Below are 16,742 nucleotides of genomic sequence, written 5' to 3'. Positions count from 1 at the left end.
AACCCAAGATGCATGAGTGGCTTGTGCATGAAGTGATAGCTACAGACAGAAAAGAAATCCATCACTCATTTGATTGGTTCTCCTTCAAATCTAGTTCATAGGATATAGTGGGAGATGGTTCTACATAAACTTTAAAGAGGTCTTGGCTTTTTACCCGTTGCATTTAAAGGGTTATATGCTACAGTGTGAGACAAATCATGATTCACTACAACAGCAGCATTGCAGTCAGTCACCTAAATTACTGGTGAAACACTAAATCTGTCACTTTGTGTGTCTGACCATTTAACAATTGGAATAGTGTTGGAAGAGAGGGCTGCCTGGAAACGAAAGAAGCAAATATAGTGGCAGGTGCAATTAGCAAGATCAATGGTTGGTGTTCAGGGTTCATTGTTTGGTCATTTCGGTTGACCCAAGTGAAAGCAATTGCTATCCAAAAGACTTCGCTAGCTATAATTTGCTGTACGAGAATGCAGAAAAGTTAGTTGTCCAACTTTTTATAGTATCTTTGGAGTGTGTTATTTCTTAGCTTACTGTGTTCCTAGGCAGTGAGCAAAAGATGAAGCCTGTTCCTTTTTTTTTTTTTTTTTTAAATTGGCGTGTAATTGCTTTACAGTGTTAGTTCCTGCTGTACAGCAAAGTGGATCAACCATATGTATACATATATACAGGCTTGTTCTTTTCATTCATTCTTTTGATCTTCCAGAACTTTTGCTCGCTTAGTATAATTTTTAAGTTTTAGCTCTTCACTGACCTCTTTAATAAAAATCTGTGTTTGAATCCTTCATAACAGGACTTTGAGCCTCAGTTTATCACACCTTTCTTTTTCTGTGGACTATCATATTTTGCACAGTCAGATGGTAACCCTTGAACAGCAGCCAGTACCACTTTGAATAATGTTGAATTTTCTGTGTTAATCGGATTTTTGTAACTTTTCCTTTGATCATCTTAAATTGATCAGTTTTTATAAAAGGGGTTGAAAATGTGTCAGTGAGATAATGATATGAATAGCTACCTTTTATGAGTGCTTATCTCTCCTAAATAAGATATTTAATCCTAAATAAGGTATTTAAAGCCACTTTAAAATCCATTGAGTAAGAACCTGTAAATAAACTGTGGTAGATTATGAGAAATGCTTACAGCACAGAAGGCAGTTGAATTTACAGTGTAAGTCTAATTACAGAGGATTTTTACATAGCTACACAGAAATGAGTCAATCAAAAGTTATTGATGAATGCCTTTGGAATTCTAGGTAATTTTTATTTTTCTGTCTTTATTTTGTCTTTAATTTTTCAAAATTTCTACAGTGCATTTGTGTTAGCTTTATAAATTGTAACATGTTCGTTTTTACTGAATAACATAATGATAAACTACCCTAAAACCTGGTGGAGTAAAACAGAGCCATTTTATTTGCTCAAAAAAAAGTCTTTTTTGGCCATGCCCTGAGTCATGCAGGATCTAGTTCCCCAACCAGGAATAGAACTTGCACTCCTGTGGTGGAAGTATGGAGCCTTAACCACTGGACCTCCAGGGAAGTCCTGATTTGTTCACTTTTCTGTTGGTCAGAACTGTGTTAACTGACACTTTTAACTCTGCTGTCTCAGGTCTCTGGGATCACCTGGGGCTTGGTTGATGGCTGGTGATCTGGGCTGGTCTCTCTCACCTGCCTGGGGCTAGCAGGCTGGCAGTCAAAGCTCTGCAGTGCCTGGATGCACAAGCACTTTGCAAGTTTCTTCTTGGTTCACACTTGCTAATGACCCATTGGCCAAAGCAAGCCCCATGGCTAAGCCCAGAGACAGCCTGCAAAGGATCAAAGGGCATGGTTACAGGGAGGGGGATTATTAGAGCCATTTTTGCAGACACTCTTAGACATGAACAGTGAAATAAATGCCATTTAAAAAGTTAGAAGAAAGTCCATGCCTAACCTCTGACTTTATAGCCTGGGAGAAGTCATAGTCTGTTTGTTTTAATCACTTTAATGGTCTCCTTATCTTTTCATTCTTTTGTGACAGTGATGTCCAGAGCAGATAACAGTTAATTTTCCTCTGGTTTTCTGGCTTTCACCACCCCACCGCATCCCACCTCCACCCCCACCGCCAGTCTGAGTTACCAGGAGCTTGGCCTTATCCATTCATTTTCGTCCTCTTTGAAACCACGCACAGAAGACAGCAGGAGAAGGGGAGTGTCATGGAGATTAATATTGGATTGGCCAAAAAGTTCATTTATAAGATGTTATGAAAAAGCCCAAGGAACTTTTTGGCCAACCCAATACAAGTTTCACAGAAGAATACCCATTTTACAGGTCTGATACGGAAGTATAAATATTTGTTTTTGTACCATCACTAATAATGTTTTATAGTTTCTATAAAAATATACTTAATTTGCAGACTTTCTGTGCCAGGGTCAAAACATGTTATGTTGTACTTTGTAACAGGAGGTAACAACTTAGACATTTTAAGGGCTTCCCTTGTGGCTCAGATGGTAAAGAATCTGCCTGCAGTTCTGCAGGCAGATCTGGGTTGGGTGGAGAAGATCCCCTGAAGAAAAGAATACTCCAGTATTCCTGCCTGGAGAATTCCATTAACAGAGGAGTCTGGCAGGCTACAGTCCATGGGGTCGCAAACAGCTAGATACAACTGAGCAACTAAAACTTTCACTTCACTTTAGACATTTTATGAACAGTACGTTGAGGCCTTGAAAAGTTTACTAAGTGGAAGAAGGTGATACTGTCTCCAGCTCAAAGGGCCAGTGTATTTCATTCAGCACCAGCATTTCTTTGCATAGTGTGTTCATTTCCTGTTAGTGCTGTAGCAGATTGCCGCAACCTCGCTGCCTTCACACAACAGTTTATTCTCATGCTATCTGGAAGTCAGATGTCTGAAGTCATTTCCACTGAGTTAAAATAAAGGGGAAGGCAGAGTTGGTTCCTGAAGGAGGTTTTGTGGGAGAATCCAGTTTCCTTGCCTTTTTTCAGTTTCTAGTGCTTGTCTGTGGTCCTCCATCTCCCAAAATGCTTCCATCCATCTCTGCTTCCCTCATCTCTGCCTTCTGTCCCGCTGCTGCTCCTCCTTCCTTCACAGAAGGACCTATGTGATGACATCAGGCCCACCCAGACACTCCCCCCGCCTCAGGATCCCGAACTTAATCACATCTGTAAAGTCCTCTTTAACAGATACAAGCTGACATTCACAAGTTCCGGGGATTGAGACATGGAATATATTTGGGAGCCATTACTCATCCTATCACGCATAGGACCGGACACATGAGCTTCATAATGCAGTAACATTCGTGAAAATCATTTCTTTCACCTCTCATCCCCCAGAGTCGTGCCAGCTGGTTGGTCTGCGTGGTCCCTCTTGACTTCAGGATCCTAATTCTATCGGGCTTTGGGTCTGCATTTGATGAAGGGTGTAGGTGTGTGTATGATTTCATTTTCATTATTCATTTCGGGGAGATGTGAAGTTCGTATTGCTCTCCTCCCTCATTCTATATATTGATATTATGATTAATAGTTTTTGACACAAAACTATTTTGAAATAGAGTCTTGGGTGACGTACTTTGACAGCAGTCATGGCATGCTTTTAGCTGCTGTAACCGGAGAAAGTTACGGGCACAACTACTTCAGTTTAATATTTCATACCTGAGTAATCAACCCAAGATGGCGTGTCCAGAAATACCACTAAAATGTCAGCCACAAAATCTCTTTAAAATAATCCCATTCAGAGGACTCGAATCTTCCTTTACTTGCAGTTATGAAATACCAACTTTTGTAAAGACACGGAGTCCTGAGTTCGTTCTTTTTCCGAGATGCCAGATGGATGTTGAATTAAGTCCAGTTTTCAGCTCCTCTTCAGATAATTTTTTAAGTCTGTGGTGGTGTTCTGGATCCTTATCAGTATATCAAGTGTGTTTTTCCTCCTCCAGTTCCCCACGGCGCCCCACAGCCTGGCATCAGTGTGGTTGCCTTGGTACCTGTTTCTGAAGGATGTCTGCAGTGAAATTTGGTTGTTTAAATAGCACAACTTGTCATCCAAAAGTAGAAGTCATTAGCACGACGCCGTTTGGCTAGTGGTGTCTTGAATACTGTTTTAACTTCTTTCTTATTTTTATCACTTTACTGTTAATGTTTACTCGTTTCATCACTGGAAATTTTAGGGCCTCGCGCACAGTATGGATCTGGAATGAAAAAGGCAGAAAGTTCTTCTTGAGAGTCTCCTGAAACTGGTGCTTAAGACAGTGGCCTGAGTTAGGCACTCTGTATTTTGCTGTTTTTTTTTTTTTTTTAAAACTAATTTTATTGGCATATAGTTGCTTTACATTTGTGTTAGTTTCTGCTGTACAGCAAAGTGATTCAGCTATGCGTATGCATATATCCCCTCTTTTTTGGATTTCCTTCCCATTTTGGTCACCACAGAGCCCTGAGTAGAGCTGCCTGAGCTATGTAGTAAGTTCTCATTAACTTTGTGTATTTTGAAAGAGGAGAACTTTGAAAACTCAGCTCCACAATGACCCTGCCTGATCAGTAATACTTAATCTGTTTGTAGCTGTGATCCACCATTGAACAGCCTTCTGCTGTATCTTAGGAAAATGAGCTCCCAGATTCTTACTGGATTCTGTTTGAATTTTAATTGGTCTTCGTTGTGATCGTGAATTTGCCAGAAACATTTATTTATCTCAGAAGAGGGAGAGTTTGTTTTTGTTTAATATGGAAATTGAATTGGGTGCTCTGGGAAGGTTTGTATCATTTATCTCCGTTCCGGTTATCCACTCCATGTAATTGTTACAAAAGATGCATCCAGGTGGAACATCTTGACTCTGCCCACCCAGGTGAGTCGACTCTGAAGGTGGTGGCCTCTGTCCCTGCAGGTGAGAGGGTGGCAACCTGCTCCTTCACTGGTGGGCATCTTGGCAGAAATCACCAACTGGCAGCTTGTGCTGGAAGGGATGTGCATTAATTAGTTGCTTGAAACTCTACCCTCATTAACTCCAGGCACGTTGTTAGAGAAAATGATCTGTAGTTCAGAGTGTTGGTTTTGATAATAGGAAAACAAGTTAAATCATCAGAGTATGTCATCCTGTTTATAAAACAGTCACATCATGTGTAGTTTCTTTCCTCTCAGGGGATCCTGTTTTTGTTTGTTTTGTCCATAAGACAGCTAATCTTCCCTGAACCTTGTGGCTCACTTCACCCAGTGAGTACAGATCATAGAGAACAAGGTCTATGCTTTAGGTACATTAAATTTTGCACTTTTTTTTTCTTGATGTGATAGGGAGTGTGGTGGACAAAAGGAAGGGGCTCAATTTTTTGGCCCCAACTAATTCACTTTGAAAAAAAAAATACTGCATTGCTTTTATACAGTAATTTATGTTCTTTATGTTCATTATCTTAAGGAACTAAAACATTCAGAAACCTCAAAACATTCACTCAAAATTTCACTAACTTGAAATAACAGTTACTAAGTTTTAATGACTATCATTCGAGATATGATTCTGATATAAACAAAAGGGTGGGTCAGGAGATGGAAAGGCAACCATATTGATAAGTAAAGAACATAGTATTTTTTTAATATTAAATTGTATTTGAACCTGAGAAAGGGAAATCAAAGAAATTACAGAAGTTTAAGGTAATAATTCCTAAAAATCTCCCTATGTAAAAATTAAAATTATGGGTAACATTGAGGCATTTTATAGATAGATATACATATGTTTTATATATGAATATATATAACTATATTTTTATTTTTTTGTTGACTGTACCATGGGACTTGTGGGATCTTGGTTCACCAGTTATGGATTGAACACAGGCCACATCAATGAAATCCCAGAATCCTAACCACTTGGCCACCAGGAAACTCCTGGTGTATTTAAAACTGTATTTTTTCAAAATAGGTTGATAAAATAGGCTTTTTGGTTTTTGCTTATTTTTCCCTGGATTTCACTGTCAAGTAGTTCTTCTTCTAAGAGGCTTTTTTCAGATTCTGAGTTCTTTCCTACTTGAGAATATCTGCCTTTTCTTGTTTAATAGATAGTTTGGGTATAAAAATCGTGAATAACCTTTTCTTTTCTAGAACTTTGTAGAACTTGTCTGTTGGCATTGAACTTTGCTAGAGAGACATCAGAGGCCAGCCTGGTCTTTCCACTTATTTGGTGACTTCTTTTTCTACTAGGATGCCTATTGGATTGCTTATTTATTTTCTCTCTCCCTCCCCAGTGTATTTATCAGAGCATAACACACAAAGATAAAAGTTCATACAACATAGGCCTCTGGGTCAGTGAATTATCATCCTGCAGAAACTCCCAGGTCAGGGAATAGAAGACCACCAGAGTCTCCGAGTCCCCCCGCCCCTACCCTCCCCGCAGCACCAGACCTCCTTCCAGTCAACCCTTAAGCTTTCCTTTCTGCCTGGAAGGTAAGCGGTGTATTCACTGCTAGTGTTATCATTTAGTTTTGCTGGGTTTGAATTTTGTATAAATGGAGTTATTCAGTATGTATTCTCATTTCTTTCCCTTGACATTACGTCTTGAGATTGATCCATATTGTTGCATATAGCTATATTTCATTCATTTTTATTCCTCCTATTTTGTGAATTATCTAGCTTCAGCCCATTTCTCATTTGAGTTACGTATTTGCTAAGACAAAACCCCTCTCCCTTTTCACACCCTCCCCCTCGGGGCCATTGGTGGAATTAGAGACCCGCTGGGTGCTGATGCGGCCCCAGTGCGTCCTCTCCCTCTCCTCACGTCCCTGCTCACGTAGTAAAGGTGCTCACCCTTCAGCTCCTTGTTGTTTGCGGTGACATCGAGTTGCTCTTGGCATATTCACTGGTTTCCTTTGCTCCCAGCAAACACTCATGCTTAGATATGAGCACTTCAACATAGGCTCACTTGGGACTTTTAGGATGGTTAGAAACACCTGTATCGCATTGGAATTCTGAGAAGCTATGTGTCAACTACCCGTGTTCCTCCTCTTTTGCTACTAAATTTCCCTGAAACCAGCTACTGTTCATCAGAGTTCATGATATGAGATTGTGATGTTTCACTTGTTTCATGTAAGAAATTGTTCTTTCCCTTCTCCCAGTGGATTTTTTAAAATTAATTTTTATTGGAGTATAGTTGCTTTGCAATATTGGGTTAGTTTCTGCAGTACAGCAAAGTGAATCAGCTATATGTATACATGTATCCCCTGTCTTTTGGATTTTCTTCCCATTTAGGTCATCACAGAGCATTGAGCAGCGTTCCCTGAGCTATACAGTAGGTTCTCATTAGTCATCTATTTTAAATATCCCAGTGGATTTTAAGGAAGGGGAACACACAGAAATGCTTCGACTCTATCCTGCTTAGCTGAGTGTCTCAACAGTGACCTTAGGAGTAAGGACTTTTTTAAATCTAAGGCCGACGGGAGACATTTGCTGCACCGGGAGTACAGTGGGCCGACTTTCAGCTTCCTTTTGGTGCCATTCTGCCCCATCCGCCCCTGCCTCCAGCACCAGGTCTGCACCTACTGTGTCCGTCCTGTTGCAGGTTGGTCTCTCCTGTGTCCTGCTTTTGCCCTGATAACCGCCACCCTCACTTCTTTGAAGCTGGTAATTTCACAAGAGTGCTTTAACCAGGGGGGTCCATGGTGGTATGAGGCTAGCTTAATGTTCTCTTGTAGGTTTTTAATACCAGGGAATGGAGAATTATCGGATGCTGCCTTCAGGCAGTAACTTAATATTATCGTTGGTCATCAAAAAGCATCTGAAACCCGCCATCAGAAACCCCGCTTCTCTGCATCCCTGAGCTTGAGGAAGGTGCCCTTTGTTCTGTGATGTCTGATTTGGTGCCAACATGACACCTGAAGACTGAGCCCTAAGGAAGAAAAGATCCTTCCTTAAAGAGTATACACAGGGACTTCCCTGCTCAGACTTCAAGTTTTCAGTGCAGGGGGCCCAGGTCCCATCCCTGGTCAGGACACTAGATTATGCGTGCTGCATCCAGGAGTTCACAGGCCACAGCTAAGACCCAGTGCAGCCAAATAAATAAATTTTTAAAAAACTGTAAAAAATAATAAAAAAATAAAATCTTATCTTCCTAAATTATCCTCTAATATTCCTAGTGTTCTCATAAAAAGTTTACACAGTTTGAAGATTTAAAGTAACACCAGCATTCTTGACAAACTATTTTATCTAAAGGATGAAAGAATACTGGGTTTTATATAATTAAAGAGAAACTTTTCTCTTCGATTATCTCCTTCTCTTTCTGATCTATCAATATGGTACCTGTAGTTGAAATGCAAAGAATGATAGAGTCCGATTGCCATGCACTTTACTCCCCTAACTCAAATTATGTCAACTACTATAGTAAGTTATATATATAAGTATACAGTACTTTGAGTTATGTATAAGTCATGTACTCTTGCTTGAGACCTTAATTTCCTCTAACTTCTGTTGTCTATAATTTTGTCTATTTGATTCTTCTGTAAACGTTTGAAAGTGAAAGTGTTAGTCACTCTGCTGCTGCTGAGTCACTTCAGTTGTGTCCGGCTCTGTGCGACCCCATAGGCGGCAGCCCAGCAGGCTGCCCCGTCTCTGGGATTCTCCAGGCAAGAACACTGGAGTGGGTTGCCATTTCCTTCTCCAATGCATGAAAGTGAAAAGTGAGTTAGTCACTCAGTCGTGTCCAACTCTGTGACTCTTGGTGGCTTCCTCTGTCTGTGGAATTCTCCAGGCAGAAATACTGGAGTGTGTAGCCATTCTCCAGGGGAATCTTCCCAACCCAGGGATTGAACCCAGGTCTCCTGCAGACAGATTCTTTACCATCTGAACCACCAGGGGATTTATGATTCATCAGAAACAGATATGTATGGCAAACTTTGTGCTGCTCCAATTACTCAGCTGTTAAGAAAGTGAAGCTAGTGGCTGCTTTGGGCTGAATTGGGTCCTAACTAAAAACTCATCTTTTAAAGCCCTAAACCCGGTACCTTAGAGCATGACTTTGGTTAGAGATAGGGCCTTAGAGATAATATAATTTAGAGATATCCCTGATACCTCAGTTGGTAAAGAATCTGCCTGCAATGCAGGAGACCCCGGTTTGATTCCTGGGTCAGGAAGATCCGCTGTAGAAGGGATAGGCTACCCACTCCAGTGTTTTTGGGCTTCCTTTGTGGCTCAACCGGTAAAGAATCCATCTGCAGTGTGGGACACGTGGGTTTGATCCCTGGGTTGGGAAGATTCCCTGGAGAGGGAAAGGCTACCCACTCCAGTATTCTGACCTGGAGAATTCCATGAACTGTGTAGTCCATGAGATCGCAAAGAGTTGGACACGACTGAATGACTTTCACTTCACTTAGCTTTAGGGCCTTTAAAGAGGTGATTAAGTTAAAACAAGGCCCTTAGGGAGGGCCCTAATCTAATTTGACTGATGTCCTTATCAGAAGAGCAAGTTAGACACAGAGGGTTGTGCTCCCAGGAGGAAAGGCCATGTGAGGACATAGCAAGAAGCCACAGTCTTCTAGCCGAGGAGAGGAGCCTCAGGATAAACCACATCTGCTGACGGAGAATACTGATTTCTGTTAAGCTGCCCAGTCTGTGATGTAGGATTATGGCAGCCCTAGCAGACTAATGCAGTAGCAAGTGAAATGACTCCTAGAAGCCAGTTTGCTCTCTGCAGGTTGTGTGCATATAGGAAATTTTGTATGATAAACTGTATGTTTTATAGAATTATCATGGGTACGTGCTCTTTAGGCATAATCAGCCAGTGGCCCTGGTGCCAGTGCACACCAGAGTACATTTATCATCATTACTGTCCTTTTTCTTTAAAAGGGAAGAATGAAGAATGAGGAGGAATTGAGAGGAAAGAAATGAGCAAACAAACAGGTCCTTTCTTACTGTTGCCCATGGCACGTAGGAAGGAGCAGAGCTTGGTTTGAATTTCAGCACTACCATTTTCTGGCTCTGTGGTCTTCAGGAAAGAGTGGCATATTCTCTGAACCTCAGTTTCCTTAACTGTCAGGCACCTTCTCCGTTTACATGTTCCTTTATGAGCACACGCATAAGAGCATTTAGTCTGTGGTCCATACATGCAAAAACAGCATTTCCCCCATTTCCGAGTTAGTAGTTTATTACTTAAGCTGAACATTTTTCTTTTTTTAAAAAATTTTATTTATTTATTTGGCTACATCAGGTGTTGTGTCACGTGGGATCGTTTGTTATAGCATACAGACTCTCTAGTTGTGGCATGCAGGCTTAACTGCTCAGTGGCTTGAGGGATCTTAGTTCCCCGGCCAGAGGTGGAACCCATGTCCCCTGCATTGCAAGATGGATTCTTAACCATTGGAGCACCAGGGAAGTTCCCAATCCTTTCCCTTTTATTTTTCTGAGAGGGTGAAATTGAATTGTGCTTTCTGAAGATAACCACTAACAGGCTTCCAGGTTGACCTGCCTTTGGGTGCCGGCTCCAGTGCTTTCAGTCTGCTCTCTGCCCCTCCCAAGCATCAGTTCCATGTCCAGCTCAGTCACATCTCTAATGCATGTCATTACTGCCCTACTGGAGAGCGGGGCTGGGTGGGTTATCAGTATCGGTGGTCGGGGCTGGGTGAGATGTAGATCAACAAATGTGCAGTTGCTTTTAAAGCCCTTTCCCTTTTGGTCATATGATAGACACCCTTAGAGGGATATGGAGCCTTATCCGATTTGAGAAGGACACCCCTACCCTGAATAAGACACCTGAGAAAGCAAAATGAGTAAGACAAAATTCCCATCCTGTTTAATGAGGGATACTGAAATGGAAACAGTTTGGCCAAAGAGATAATTATAAACTGTAATAAGCATTGCAGAACAAGCAAACAGGTTCTGTGACACTGAAAAATCATAGGGATCAACTTTTCAGTGGAGAAATCCAGGCAGGCTTCTCTGAAGAGGTGATACTGAACACATTGCATTTTACCAGGAAGCACAGGGGAGAAGGTGTTTACGTAGGTGCAGAAGCAAGAACGGAGTATGTTTGGATCGTTGCAAGTAAGTCACACATTGTTTGATGGAAAGTACCTCTAGATGTCCTGTAAGTGATTTTGTGTGATACTGTTTTTAAAGTTCAGTTGTTTAAAAATTTAAGGCCATAGTTCTGAGCACTGTGCAAGCCTAGTGTATTTATGCAGCTGCTGCTGCTAAGTCGCTTCAGTCGTGTCTGACTCTGTGCAACCCCATAGACGGCAGCCCACCAGGCTCACCAGTCCCTGGGATTCTCCAGGCAAGAACACTGGGGTGGGTTGCCATTTCCTTCTCCAGTGTCTGAAGGTAAAAAGTGAAAGTGAAGTCACTCAGTCGTGTCCGACTCTTAGCAACCCCATGGACTGCAGCCTACCAGGCTCCTCTGTCCATGGGATTTTCCAGGCAAGAGTACTGGAGTAGGGTGCCCTCATCGCCTTCTCCGGTATTTATGCTAGACATCACCATTTACTGTTTCTCATTTACATTGTCAGCTAGGGGGACCTGGCTGTTGATTAAGCAGTAAGTCACCATTTGTTCTTATATGCTGATGTCAAATTATGGCCAAACAAAACCTTTTTCCTTTTTGAACAACTCTTTAAGTCTCCAGATCATGAAGATTAAGTGAAATGATAAGTGTGGGGACGTCCCTGGTTGTCCAGTGGTTAAGGCTTTGCCTTCCAGCCCAGGAGGTGTGGGTTCAAATCCTAGTTGGGGAGCTGAGATCCCACATGCCTCATGGTCAAGAAGCCAAAACATACAACAGAAGCAATAATTTAACAAATTCAATAAAGACTCTAAAAATAGTCCACATCAATAACAACAAAAAAAACTGGAGTGGGTTGCCATTTCCTTCTCCAGGGGATCTTTCCGACCCAGGGATCGAACCTGGGTCTCCCGCATTGTAGGCAGACGCTTTTACCCTCTGAGCTACCAGGGAAGCACTTTAAAAAAATTAGTAATGTATAAAAAGGCACATATAAATTTGTTTACTCCATAAGGATGTCATTAATCTTTAAAACAACTTTTGCATTTGAAAATATATTAATTCTATTTCTCCTTCTTCTCACAAGTTTTTACGATGATAATGATGAAGAACATCAGGATACTCTATAATTTGACAGCAAGCTGGGATCTTGGGATTAACAACACTTTGTAAACCAGTAGCAATGAGAGAAGTTGTTTAGAAGTGCCGATGCCTGGATTGGCTCATTTGGGCTCTATTTTCTTGTAAACAAGTTGAGTCACAGTAACAGCTTCACATGTTAAAAAACGATTTTGTATTTGTGGATTGTTTTTTCCCTTGAGTTAGAGTATTATAGTACGTTCGTTCCTTTTTTATTGTTTAACTGTGACAGTATTTCATATTTTTAACCCAAGACAGTTGGCTTTCCAAAAATACTGGAAACCAATTCATGATGTCATCATGCTCACCCAAATCCCAAATTGTGGCAAAACTCCGTTTTCTCTCTGTTATTTATAGTTAATGCTTTTTCACACGTGAAATGTACCAAGTCTGGTAAATTGTCTAAGATCCTTAGGAGGCTGGTACTTTTATCTTTTGAGTTATACAGTTATTTTGCTTTGATTTTTCTTAAACTTTAATGTTAAAGTTTTTAATTACATTAGTTTATGTCTGTGGCCTGGGCTTGACTCTGGATTAGCACCAGACTAGAAGGTACTCTTGTTGATAGTAGTTTGGGATACTTACTTGCCTTTTATCACTTATATTGAAAGAAAGTAAATAGTTATAAAAGTTAGAAACAGCAAAACTAATATAACATTATAAAGCAACTGTACCCCAATTAAAAAAAAAAAGAACACTAAAAACAAAGTAGAATCATCAGCTTTTTTCTACTTTATATTCTACTATGTCTTTTCCACTATAATATGTAGTTTTTGCTTTTATCGTGTTCCTGAAGTCCTCAAGTAGGTGAATGTGTGTATATGTGCATGCATGTGTATGTATGTATTTGCACACACAGAAATACTGCTTTTGCATAGTTGTGGGTTTTTTTTTTTTTTTTTTTTCCCCATTGCATCTTTCTTCTGAGTTACAGTTGCTAAACTTATGGGAAAATAAGTTTCATCAAAACAGATTAAAATGGATTGTTAATGTATAACCTGAAACACATTTGCCTTTTCTTTAACATGAATAATTTTGAATTCACTGGAAATTGAGTTACAGTTGTTGCAGTTTTATTCATGTAGATTTAGCATTTGTGTCACTCACGGTTCTTAATTATCTTAGTACCTATTTTATGTGGCATAATATCTGCACTCTTACCATCTACAGCCTCTGCAGAGAGTGTAACACATGGCACCAAAGTAATAAAAATATAAGCTCCAGAGTGAGAAGCAAAGCTGAAACAAGCCATTTTTACATATAACTTAAGTTTAGGTTCTGTGTAGTAGGCTGATCCCTTACTTAACCTTTAATAAAATTGGATTCAAGGGTATTTATATATAAATAAAAAATAAAGTTAATTTCATTTCATACTTCCATAGGAGCAAATGCCTAGGCATGTATTTCAGTGACATTTAAACTTCGGCATCAGTCCTATTGGCTGAAAAATTGCTCTGCTTTTTAAACAACTGTTTTTAAGTTTAAATATTAAAACTCTTAAGTTGTTGCCATTTGGGAAGGTGATTAAGATGGTAATTACTAAGATTAGGTGATTGTATTTGTACTGATTGAATCAGGGTGTATTTGACCTTTTATCTCCTGTGAACTAAAGTCATTTCCACTTCTTACATAATTTGGAAATAAAAATTTGGTACACATCTGGATGTGTTTAAGACTCCATCTCCATCAACCCCTCATACCCTGCAAACTTCCATTAATGTGTCTCCAGTTTTATGTGGAGAACATACAACTCGATTGTGGTCGGATTCTTTTTTAACATTTGTTACTTAATTATTTAATATTTATTACTGTGCAGCATGTGGGATCTAGTTCCCTGACTAGGGATCAAACCGGGCCCCTTGCATTGGGAGCACAGAGTCTTAGCCACTGGATCACCAGAGTGTGGTCAGATTCTTTATGTCAGTTAGTGAGCATATCTGTACACATGGAATCTCCCAAGTGCAGTTACAGATGTTGGGTGAAAAGGGAGGAGCCTCAGATCTGGGGGCCACCCGGATCCAGTGTTGTCATTCGGTGCAGATATCATGGTGTTCAGGAAGTGGTGAGAGATGGGAGAGACAGGGGTATAATCTCCTTGCCTCCCACCCCCTTCCTTCCCTAGAGGGCAGCCTTTTGAAACTGTTGGAGACACGTGAGACCCTCAGAAGTACTTTGACTCAGCCCTGACGATTATAAAATGAGTCATGGCTATTTCTTTGAAGTAGTATAGATATTTCCTTTTAAATGATCAAGATCCAAAGAGACCAAAAATCCAACTGCCACTTTTGAGAAGCCTGGAGCAAAAGCAGGGTACTAGCATGCCCCCTGCACTCAAAACCACCTGAGGTGGGCAAAACACCTAAGTTAGCCTCTAGCCCTGGACACATCCTTGCCCTCAGCTCATATAAGGAACAAGCTTGCCCCACCCCTTGGGGAGCCAACAAGCAAGGGAATCTGTTGATTGTTCTCACTGTCCCCAGTTGCAGCAGGGGCCCCAAGAAAGCCTTGCCAGAAAAAAAAAAATGGGCGATTGAAATATACCAATATCCACTCCCTGGCCCTGGTACACACCACCTGTGATCTGCCCCAGTCACCTTGTCTGGGATTCCTCACCCAGATTCAAACCTGTTCATCCTTTTTCTTTGATAGGAGTTTACCAGGATAATTTCAGTTCTCTGAAGCATGTAGTGATTTTCCTCAACAATTCTAACTTAATGAAATGTTATTATTTTTAAAACAGTGATTTGTTCAGTGTGTAACTACACAAGATTTTATTCTTTTTAAAAAAGACAAATACCATATGATATTACTTACATGTGGAATCTTAAAAATGGTACAGATGAACCTATTTACAAAATAGAGTCACTGATGTAGAAAACGAACTTATGGTTACCAAGGGAGAAGAGGGGAGGAATAAATTGGGAGAGTGGGGTTGACATATACACAGTCCTAAATATAAAATAGATAACTAATAAGGACCTACTTTATAGCACAGAGAAGTCTACTCCATGCTCTGTAATGACTTGTACAGGAAAAGAATCTAAAACAGAGTAGGTACACGTATACGTATAACTCGTTCACTTTGCTGCACACCTGAAACTAACACGACATTGTAAAGCAGTTATACTCCTTCAAAAATTTATTTAAAAAAAATACATGATCAATTTAAGCAAAACAAACAAACAAACAAACCCCAAAACCCTTGGCCTTGTTTCTGACTCTTGAATAGGGAAGTGCATGCTCTATATTAACAGGGTCTGTTGAAAATATTCACTGTCATATTAATGAAAGCGTATCAGCCAAACACATTTCCTCTGCCCGGGTATCTTAATTTAGACACAAAATTCCTAGAGGTAACAGTGATGATTCTAGATTGTGGTTCTGATGATAGGATTCTGGACCCTGTGAGAGAGGTAAAGGATGTTTTTCTGTTTCTGTCTCTCAGTATTCTTTAAACCATGTCATAATGTTGACTTTTCCAGCAACACCTCAGTACATTTTTGCAGGAAGAGGAAAATGTTTTAAGTGTCCTGTATTGGGAACACCAATGGCTTTTAAAGAGGCAGACAACCTGGCCTTTGAATCCCACCTTGAATGTGGGGCTCAGCCTCCCTGAATGTTAGTTGTCTCTTCTTTAAATGAGATAATAGTGATACTTTTCCGGGCACGGTTGTTGTTACCCCTTGAAATAATGTGGAGCTCCTGAAGCAGCACCTGGTGCATAATATATGCTCCGCAGTTAATTGCTATTATAATTATGATGCAGATGATACTAATGTTAGCACTCACTACTTTATGGAAGCTTTTGTGTTATTTTTTTAACATCTTAATAGAACTGGTAGTAGTATCTGAAAATTCAGATTTTTTTTTAGTACTCTAAATAGATTTAATATTTGGGGGCTGCTTTATTTAAGCTTTTAAAAACATTTGGTTGCTTACTTTTTTTTATTATTATAAATAAACGGAAACTTTTTCTAAGTATGGTCCCTAGAGCAGACATCATCATCCCCTAAAGTGAAAAAGTTAGTCGCTCATTCCTGTCCAATTCTTTGGGACCCTATGGACTGTAGCCTGCCAGGCTCCTCTGTCCATGGCATTCTCCAGGCAAGAATACTGAAGTTGGGTTGCCATTCCCTCCTCCAGGAGATCTTCCCGATCCAGGGATTGAACCTGAGTCCTCTGCATTGCAGGCAGATTCTTTACAGTTTGAGCTACCGAGGAAGCCTAAGGACTTGTTAGAAATGTAAACTCTGGGTTTTATCCAGGTGCTCCTAAGTCAAAAACCCTGGAGGTTTTCCAGAGGCCTCCAGGAAATTTTGATGCCCATTCAAGTCTGAAAATCACTGCTTTAGAATAACTGGGAAGCACAGTAAAGGGTGATTCTCCCCTTCAGAAATAACCACTATTAAGAAGAAAGAAGTCTTTTCTCTTGTTGTGTATGCACATGTGTGAATGTTCTTCTAGTCTTTTTCCTACACACATGTATATAAACTTTTTTTAAACATAGGATCATCTGATGTGGGTTTTATAGCCTACATTTCAACCTTCAGTGTTGTGTCATGACCATTATCCCATGTAATTAAATTTTATTTGAAATCGTTTTTAACCGTATGACAACATACTCTGCCATCCTAAGAGTGTCTCGTAATATATTA

At 40.2% G+C, this 16,742-nt stretch overlaps 1 protein-coding gene and 1 long non-coding RNA gene across 12 annotated transcripts in view; both read left to right on the top strand.

The window, feature by feature from the left end:
- The window catches only part of RSU1 (Ras suppressor protein 1), a 205,115-nt gene that overhangs the window by 78,647 nt on the left and 109,726 nt on the right, over positions 1-16,742 (top strand). The window lies entirely within an intron of this gene.
- Positions 10,919-13,745, top strand: LOC129625484 (uncharacterized). The gene is made up of 2 exons (XR_008701468.1): positions 10,919-10,991; positions 12,035-13,745. It is a non-coding gene; the product is annotated as an uncharacterized LOC129625484 (long non-coding RNA).

The sequence above is a fragment of the Bubalus kerabau genome, chromosome 13 (assembly GCF_029407905.1).
Source record: "Bubalus kerabau isolate K-KA32 ecotype Philippines breed swamp buffalo chromosome 13, PCC_UOA_SB_1v2, whole genome shotgun sequence".
Lineage (NCBI taxonomy): Eukaryota > Metazoa > Chordata > Mammalia > Artiodactyla > Bovidae > Bubalus > Bubalus kerabau.
Note: the sequence above shows the minus strand (reverse complement) of the source record. Positions and strands in the feature narration are given on the sequence as shown.